Source organism: Sciurus carolinensis, chromosome 11, assembly GCF_902686445.1.
Source record: "Sciurus carolinensis chromosome 11, mSciCar1.2, whole genome shotgun sequence".
Classification (NCBI taxonomy): domain Eukaryota; kingdom Metazoa; phylum Chordata; class Mammalia; order Rodentia; family Sciuridae; genus Sciurus; species Sciurus carolinensis.
This window is the reverse complement of record NC_062223.1, coordinates 77,865,318-77,873,141: the sequence shown is the minus strand read 5'-3', so window position 1 is coordinate 77,873,141 and position 7,824 is coordinate 77,865,318. Positions and strand designations below refer to the sequence as shown.

At 54.3% G+C, this 7,824-nt stretch overlaps 1 protein-coding gene across 9 annotated transcripts in view; it reads left to right on the top strand.

Moving 5' to 3' along the window:
* Positions 1 to 2,993: 2,993 nt before the first annotated feature.
* Gdpd5 (glycerophosphodiester phosphodiesterase domain containing 5) overlaps positions 2,994 to 7,824 on the top strand; it is a 79,311-nt gene continuing 74,480 nt past the window's right edge. For 5 of the 9 annotated variants that reach the window (XM_047519015.1, XM_047519020.1, XM_047519018.1 and 2 more), the window contains exon 1: positions 2,996 to 3,775. The gene's annotated coding sequence lies outside the window, so the exon portion shown is untranslated. Of the gene's footprint in view, positions 3,776 to 7,824 lie in introns of all 9 variants that reach the window. The other 4 variants (XR_007104056.1, XM_047519016.1, XM_047519021.1 and 1 more) reach the window with 2 other exon arrangements.

The following is a 7,824-nucleotide window of genomic DNA, read 5'->3' as shown; positions in this document are numbered from 1 at the left end:
CTTCTGGAGAGAGGCTTGGAGCCAGCAGAGGTTCTCAGGAGTAGTGGGGCACAGGCAGAAAAGGCTACTGTTTCCCGTTAGCCTCCAGGCATGGATCCTAAGTGCCTGTGCCCTCAATCACCCTCCTAGACAAGCCACCCTGATTCTGTAGCTGTCCTGCTGGGTAGGCCTCCCTGGCTACAGAAAGGCCAGATTCCACCAATTCTGAAGACTCCCTCTCCTCTGAAGGTTGACCAGAGGGCAAGTGTAGGCGGTTGAGACCTGTATGCTGGTCACCCCCTGACCTTGGGCAGGCTTCAGAAGTCATAGAGGGTCTGCTCTGAAAAGCTCCTTTTCATTCTGACTCTGTTCATCTGGCATGGCTGAGGCAACAGGGGCATCCAGACAGCTTTTCTCTGAGAATCTCATTCATTCACTTCCCAATGCTGAGATCTTGTGAGGGCTGCCAGACACTGGGCTGGGAGGCAGTGGGTGGGGTCACACTGCTACTGAGGTGCTCCTGTACCAGTGGCAGGAAATAGACATGAACATACGTAACTATAGAACCTTCAAACTAAGGGAGCCAGACCAAAGGCAAGCTGCCTGGGGGAGTTCAGGAAGGCTTCTCAGAGGAGGTGATCTCAGATTTGAGAGATGGAACATTCCATAATTATTTACTAAGCACCTGCTATGTACTGGGCTCCATGAGGATGCAGAAGCAAAGAGGACAGGTGAGCATTTGGCCTCCCGTTTCTTCCCTTTAGTCTAGCAGGGAAGCAGAGATAAATTCAAGAGAGAAGGGGAACAGGGCCCCAGACTAGGGGGCCAGCAGGAGCAACCACATGGAGGAAGTCCATGGAGATGTTTGATGATGGAGCTAAGAGAAGTGTGTGTGTGGAAGGTGGAAAGGTGGGGAGATGAGGCCGCTGGGCTGACATCAACAAGGGAGGGGCTGGAATGCCAGGCTAGGGATTCAAGGCTTGATCGTGCTGGCAACTTGAAGCTAGAGAAGGTTGAGTTAGAGCAGAAGGCACAAGGTTTCTTAGCACCATTACCAACTTTGACACAAAAGGTAAAATTGCTCCTACCAGACCTCATGCCCCAGTGACCAGTCTGAGCTTCCTGGGGCAACTTCCCAGCCCCTGGGCCTGATGAAGGGCCCCCTACTCCACCTCCAGGCTGGACTTCAGCCTCCAGCCCACCCTTTTTCTTGTTCTTCCAACCATGGCCTTGGCTGGTGTACTCTACAGAGGGGTCTAGGCAGCCTCTGGCTAGGCCTTGGCAGACCACTGTCTCTTTTTCAGGCAAGTCCCACACCATGTGCTTCTTGGGGGTTAGAAGCATTTCTGTGCTATCTGCTTTCCTATCAAACTCATCTTTCCCATACCAATGCCTCGTTTAAAAATTTCCCAGGACTCCCCTCTGACAAACAGGGATCTTCAAGGTTCGACCCTCAGCATCATCCTGCAGGGCTCAGGATCATGAGGAAAGCCCCAGCAGAATTTGTGACTCTCAGAATAAAATCTGAACCCTCTTCTGCCTGGACCCCTTTGCCTTTCCACATTCTTTTCCCCATGGATCTACTGCCCTCTCACTGGAAGCTCCAGTTATCCTTTACTTTTCTGAGTTCTTTAACAAAGTTCTCTTTCCCCTGCCTGGAGCTATGTGGGTTCCTGGCCAATCCCTTCCGGCCCCAGCCTGCGCTTCACTCCCTCAGGGAACCCTCTGCTAACCAGAATAGTTCAGGGGTCCCCAGAGGTGTCCTTTCAGACTCCATACCTTGGCACACACTGTTTCCTCTGCTGGGAATGCCCTTCCCTCCATCCTCTGAAACCTGCTCCCTCACTTGTAACCCTGCTAAGTATCGGCATTTTAATTTTTCTTTTACTCAGTACCAGAGGTTCAGTTTTGCCCTGGAATGGGGTACTGATGGGTGGACAGAATCTTGTGCCAGTTATGGGATCTGGGGAGCATCACTTGGACTCTATGCTTGGGTCCTGAGCAGTGAAATGGGGTTTTTACTGGTTCTCACTTTGCGTGAGGCTTACAGAGAAGCTGTACTGTGCCGCCTCCATTCCCCCACTTCCCGAACCAATTAGTGGCTTTCACATCCCCCCCCCCCCCCCCCCCCCGCACATTCAACATTCATTCATACATCAAACCCTCCAACGCGTGCTCTGTGCCAGGCTCTGCACGGGGCGTGGGGGACACAGAAGCATTACACACAGCTCCTGCATCCAAGGCTGCGGAGTGGGGTTGGTGCGTGAGCAGACAACAGACACATCACGATTCGAAGAGTGTTGTCCTCACACACCTCTGCTCTTGCCTTCATATTTTTAAAACTAACAACGACGTTCCTCCCGGCGATGAAACCTGGGAAAGGGGAACTGTGGAAGAGAGATACGCTCTTCATTTTCAAAAACTTATTTTTCACCGCTTCTTAAATTCTGAACATTTCATAGCACTCAACTCTTCTCTGTGCACTGGGTCCTAGAAGCTAGGGATGGGCAAGAGGAGAGCAGGGTCGCATCACCCCCGGGTCCCCTGTGACCCTGTGGTCCCCGGTATCCCACCTGACCTCCATACTGTCTCGCCCCTGCTTTGCCTACCCACTCGTGTTTCTTTCCCATGACACCCGGGAGCCTCCCACTGCAGGCTTCATGCCCCGGTCCCAGACAATCCAGACCACCTCTCTTCTCCTTCCATCCGGGTCCCTAGGTTACCCCACTTCGCAGCTTCGCTCTTTAAGATCCCCCAACCTGTCTATTGTCCTCTCTCCAGCCGCACCTCTCCATTGTCTGCCCCGCCTTCTCGGAGGTAGAGTCCACGTTCCGCAGAGCTCCGCCCTTTACCCATTCTCTGATTGGCTCCGGCTGCGCGACAGTGCAGGGGCCCACGAAGGAGAGCAGGCGCATGCCCTGCCCCCGCCCGCGGCCCGTGGAGGGCGGGGCCTCAGTTTACTCCGCCCCGTAAGGGCGGGGCGGTGCTCACGGCAGCTCGGGCTCTGGGCGGTGCTGCCTCAGCTGGGCTCGGCTCTGCTCGGCTTGGCTCGGGCTGCAGCTCTGGTGGGGGTGGGTGGCCAGGATGACAGCGGCGGTGGCAGCGGCTGCGATGCGGGGCTAAACGAGCGGCGAGCGAGCAGGGAAAGAGGAGGAAGTGAAGCTGCTGCCAGGAGCTCGGGACTCAGCCGTCGTGCCGAGGTCCGCCCCGTTTTGCAGAGCGAACTGCGTCCAGACCTGGGAAGACTTCCCCGCGGGGCTCCGGCCGCCGCGCCTCCCAGGCGGCGCCTGCCCTGCCCTGCCCTGCCCGACCCAGCCCCGGGTTCCGCGCCTGGACTCTCTCAGCCCCGAGGTCCGGAGCGGACTCACGGGACGCCCAAGTCTCGGCCCTGACCCGGAGCGCCGGGACGGGACACCCCAGACTCCACATTCGCGTCCATCGTTGCGGGTTTATTCCCAGCCTTTCTATCAGTGTGTGTCGGAGCCCCCAGCCTTTCGCCCAGGGGTTAGCGTGAGGTGACCCCAGCCTCCGACTGCAGTGCAAAGGAACCCGGACGTCCCACCCTCCGGCTCCCGGAGAACCGAACCTTCAGCTGCCTCTGACCGACTGTCTCAGACTTGGAACCGGAGAGCTCCTGGGAAGCCCCGCCCGGGTCCAGCGCCCCGCGAGGGGTCCCAGGCCGGCCAGACAGTCGGACTGAGCCACTGGGCTCGTGCTGTGAGTCGAAGCTGCCACCTTCCTCCCGCCCAAGCGCTTGCCCCGAAAGGAACACAGACGCCCTCTGCCCCGGCTGCAGGTGAGAGTCCCGGATGCGCGGCGGGAGCGGTCTGGACCCCTCGTGGCGGGGCTGGAGACTGAGGGCTTGGAGGGGGCACTGGCAAAGGCTGGAACTGGCTGGGAGAGGGAGCAGGAAGGGGGAAAAAAGAGCACTTGTGTAGCACCCATTGTGTGCAGGTTCGCGCCCCGCCCTTGCACAAATGGTCCCTCACTTAAGGCTCACTGCTACTTCACTGCGAGATAGAGTATTATGTATTGTTGGGGGTGTTGAAGGATGGAGAAACTGAGGCTGGCAGAGCTGAGGTGCCCTGCTGTCTTCACGCTGGGGATGAAGGAGCGAGTAAAAAAGGAAAGAGTAAAGAGGGAAAAGAAAGGAAGTGAATAACCGGCACTGATTCTGAGGCTGAGGAGGTGGCTTCTCCTTGCCTCCAACTCCTTCGACATCTCACCTCCCAGGAAAGGTGACCCAGAGTTGAAGGCAAAGATGGGAGGCAGTTTCAAAGCTCTCCTTGGGGCCCAGGGTAGGGAAGCAACTGCTCCTTACCCCTACCTGCCAGACTCTGGGGTCTCTGAGACAGGCTGGATTTCCTGGATTCTTCTTATCTGTTGGGGAACTCACTGTGGAGGTCCCCAGGTCAGAGTCCTGCAGAAACTGGAGGAGACGTGGCCCCTCAGCACTCACCCAGCTCACGTCCTTCACACTACTAATGGGGACTGCCAGGAGGTGCTGTTTCCCAGATCCTAAAGTGAGTGAGTGGTTGACCCAGAAGTTCCACTTGAGAAAGCTTTCCCTCAAGGTGTCCACTCTCCTCCTCAGTTTGCATCTTCTGGGGGTGTGGTTGGGGTTTTCCCTACCCCTGATTTGAGGTCATTGTGACCATGTTTGAGGCTGCTGTGAGAGTCTCTGTGGTGGTGCTGGGGCCTCAGACATGCCAGCAACCCCGCAGCCTATGGCCCAGATGGAAGACCTGACCTCAGTCTCTCTTGGGCAGGGGAACTTGTAAACACCTCTGGCCCAGGAAGAGAGGACTTGTTCAACGTCTTAAGGGTGGAGCTGCCAAGGTTGTGGGCATAGTCCTAGGTGTCTTTAGTTCCAGGCAGGGGCTCCTGCTATCCTTGGGGGCCAGATGGAGACAGAGAAAGAGCCCCTGGCATGGACTCTGTGGGCACTTGTTCTGGGTGAGGAGGAGGAGGACATATGGCCTTGGTCTGGACACTGTAGCCTTGGCTGGGACTAGTTAACTCCTGCTGTGCGCAGCTCCCTGGAGCCAAGGGGAAACCACCTTGGAAAGCCCCTGGGAGGTGGAACAGGGTAGTGAAGACTAGAAGCTTGTCTCTGGGGTTAGAGGGGCTGGGGGAACCCAGAAGGTGACTAAGGGTCTTGGGATTCCCCCTACCTGCTCCTCTATGTGAGGATTCAAGTCCTCATAATAATCCCTGCATCTAAACAAAGCTCCTCTTTGATGAAATAATTTCACACCTTTGATCTCATTTCATGGTGTGGTGGAGAAAGCCTGGAATCTGGAGTGAGGCAGAGCAGGGTTGGGGCATCTTCTGGTGCCTCACCTGTAAAGTGGGGTCAAAGCAGGCTGTGTGTTACCTGTGATGAGGCAATCACATCAGCAAACTGTCGAGTGATAAGGGGTTTATCGTGTTTGCCAAGAATGGGCTTGTTATTAATGGCCACCCTGTGTGGGAAACTGAGGCTCAAAGAGGTGAAACCACTTGGCCTATGAGTTTGTGCACTCAGAAACTATTTGTGCACCAGCTGTCTACCCAGTAACCTGAAAGTTACCCAGATGGGCTAAATGGCAGTCTGAACTGGTGAACACAGACAGTGGTAAGTCAGACCAGGCAGGTGAAAATGCTGTGCTCTGCCTCACGCTCCCTGGGCAAATCTCTTCATGCCCTGAGCCCCAGCTGCTTCTCTGTAAAAGTAGAACACCTCTTTTACCAGGTCATTATGAGGACTGAATGAGATACCAATATCTAGTGCCTGACCAAATATCTACTTCCTTCCCTATGAAGAAAAGGAAGCTTGAGTTTTAACCAGGAAGTCTGGGAAAATTCTCAGACTTGCCTTAGATTACAACTCAGGCTACCATTGAAGGCTCAGAGTCCTGAATTTGCTCAGCTCAGGCTTCCTGTGGGTCAGACTCCCCTATCCTATCTTCTCTAGTCTCATAGCTTCCGGAATCTGCATGGGGATACTGACAAGGGGCTGTGGGTTCTGATGATACCTTCCCATGGGGAGCGGGGAGCTGGTGTCCATTCCTTGGCCCATTGTCTGGCCTCCCTAGGCACAAAGTTCAGTGAATAATTTATTGCTCCCACCCCTGGGAGGCAGGCTCAGGGAAATGGCTTTGTGTTCAGCTGAGCATCTGAACCCCACCAGAAGAGGCAAGTGGCTCCTGTTTGTGCTATTAGTCTTGGGTCTGAATGTATTGGGTGGGGGATAGAGCGGGCGAGAACAGAAGAGTGGCCTATTATCAACCTGACTCTTCTGGTGGAGGGCCAGGTGGGCTCACAGGCAACAGTGAGAGCCAAACTAACTGATCTAGGATCAAACTGGCCTTTGATTCTAAAGAGGTGTGGGGAGGGGGTTAAGGGTGAGGATACAAGAGGGAGAGGCTGGCAGCCGGGAGGAAAGGTCCTTAGGGATTAGAGTAATGGGCAGGCTTCTCTGAGGTGGTAGGTGTCTGGGCTGGAGCTAGAGGCAACTTACTGCACAGATTGGGGGTCTTGTCATCAAGATTTAATCCTGACTCTGCCACTGACTTACTGTCAGATGGAGAGCAAGACACCTGGCCCTGCCAGGCTATTTCCTCCTCTATGAAATGGAGGGTTGTTTTGGGTGACCATGGGGGCATATGTGCAAAACCCAGGGCATGAAATGTACTCAATAAAGCTGTACTTCACTGTCAACATGGACCACAGGACAGGGTAGGGGAGATGAGATGGTGTGACAGGCAGAGAGGTGGGGAGAACCTGGGGTAGAGATGCTGGGTTTGTGGGGTTAGCAGGGGGTAAAGGGAAGAGGGGTGAATGATTAGGTGGGAGGGACCCTTGAGTAGTAGATGGAACTCATATTACAGAAGACAGCCTAGAGTCCCCACTAAGAACTCCTCGTGGCTCCCTGTGCTTCCTCTGTAAGATGAAGACCGGGCTTCCAGTTGTGGCATTCAAGTTCTTGCCCATAAGAGCCACTACAGGGACCTCAGGCTCATTGCTCACCAGTGTCTCCTGCACATACCACATGTGGCCTCATTGCTACCCCTTTGCTTGTGGGGTGCCTCCCATCTGAACTGCCAGTCCTGTTTCTTCTCTATTCATGTCCCCATCTGTTCAGGCCCAACATGGGTCAAAATTTCCTCTAGAAATATTCCTAGATTGTCCAATCCTCTGAGCACACCACCTCAGAATCTTTAACACTTTACAGGAATAAATAATACCTACCATCCATGGCATTTGTCAGTTTATAAAATGTATCAGCACACTTAATAATACTGATGATATTAACAATAGCTAATGTTCCTGAATAATTATTATAAACCAGACAATGGGGGCTGGCGATATAGCTCAGTTGGTAGAGTGCTTGCCTCGCAAGTGGAAAGCCCTGGGTTCAAATCCCCAGCACCACAAAAAAAAAAAAACAAACAAAAAAAAAACAGACAATGTGCTAAGATTTTCTGGACACTCTCATACTCTCATTCACACTCATGCTGGGAGATAGCTACTGTTATGCCCCAGAGTCCAGGCCTCGGAGAGGTACACTGTCCTGCCCAAGGTCACACATCTTGATAGGAAGCAGGGAGGCAGGCCTGCAACTGTTTGAATTAGAAGTCAGTGCTTCTGTCACTGAACAGCCAGCTTTTAGATGTCCTGTCTCCTCAACTCCACTCAGTACCTCGAAAGCATTCTTTGCATGCGAGGAGCCTACACAGGAGCCTCCTTCCAAGGCTAAGAAGGGCAGTGTGAGACTGAGCGTGGGGCCCAGGAAGGAAACCTGGGCTGGGCTCTGCATCAGCCAGCTGTGTGACCTGTGGCGAGTCAGCCCCTCTGTGTGGT